This window comes from Pteropus vampyrus, unplaced genomic scaffold (genome assembly GCF_000151845.1).
Source record: "Pteropus vampyrus isolate Shadow unplaced genomic scaffold, Pvam_2.0 Scaffold691, whole genome shotgun sequence".
Lineage (NCBI taxonomy): Eukaryota > Metazoa > Chordata > Mammalia > Chiroptera > Pteropodidae > Pteropus > Pteropus vampyrus.
In genome coordinates, this window is record NW_011889472.1 from 68,647 (window position 1) to 69,675 (window position 1,029).

Consider the following 1,029-nt stretch of genomic DNA (forward strand, 5'->3'; position numbering starts at 1 on the left):
CTGGAACCTAGGATAGAAAGCGAACAGCTACTGCCCTGGGAGTAGCTATGACAGTGGCTAGAATAGTGTCATTCTGACACATCAGAATTAGAGTCTGTTCACATCATCAAAGCTCCGCACGCATTGAAACAGCGATGTCCTCTGGAACTTTGCTTCTCTTTGTTGTCTCCTACAGTAGAAGCTCCTCGTTATAACCTGAGGATGGAGCCAAACACCACTGACCAGCACCATGCGAGATCCCCGTCCTCCTCACTGCACCAGCCCCGGGAGATGAGAGTCAGCACCCCGGACCCACAGTCGTCTCCCCTGCAGCAGTGCTCACGGGAGCACCAAGTGTTTGCTCATGTGATCAAGTGCGGATGTGAGAAATGGGTGTGTAGCTCGTTTCCTAATAGTTTATCACTTCACCTCACACGAGGATAGAGGGGCTTCCTTCTCAGTTTGTGTTCAGATGCCGGGGCTCCCACACTTGGTGGCTTTATTCTTTTGCAATTCCGCTTCATTTACCAACTTCTCTGGCAAACCCACATTCTATGCTCTGGATGCTCAAGTCTGTTAGGCTGAGGATAAAGTGAGCAGAGACCCAAAATCTCTCCTCCCTGGATATTTTAGATTGTTTAGCCTCCTGCACCCAGGGTGTGCTGACACATCCATCCATAGTGTGGGTCGGGTCTCAGGAATATCATCGTCAACTGCACAAAAAGCAGCTTCATGGAGAAGCACAGTACGGCCCAGCAACAGCACATCCAGGGAGGAGTCCCAGAGACGTGATACCTTGAGTTCTGTCTTAGAGCCACGTGAAAAAATTCGCTGGCAAGAAATTGATTCCGAGGGGCCCTCGATCCTGTCCTAAGAAGAGGGTGTTCATTAGGACCAGAAGTGAGTGATCCTGGCAGAGTGCTCCAGACCCCAGAGGAATGGAGACTCCGTCCTCCCTCCCTCTCCTCCTGTGGGATCTTCACACTCTGGTCCCTTCCTGCATCTAACTTCACATTAGGGCTGACTCTCCTGCTAAAATGGTCACCAGCC

General features: G+C 51.1%; 1 pseudogene; it reads left to right on the forward strand.

Moving 5' to 3' along the window:
- The window catches only part of LOC105309216, a 14,952-nt pseudogene extending 14,591 nt beyond the window's left edge, over positions 1 to 361 (forward strand).
- The last annotated feature ends 668 nt before the right edge of the window (positions 362 to 1,029 follow it).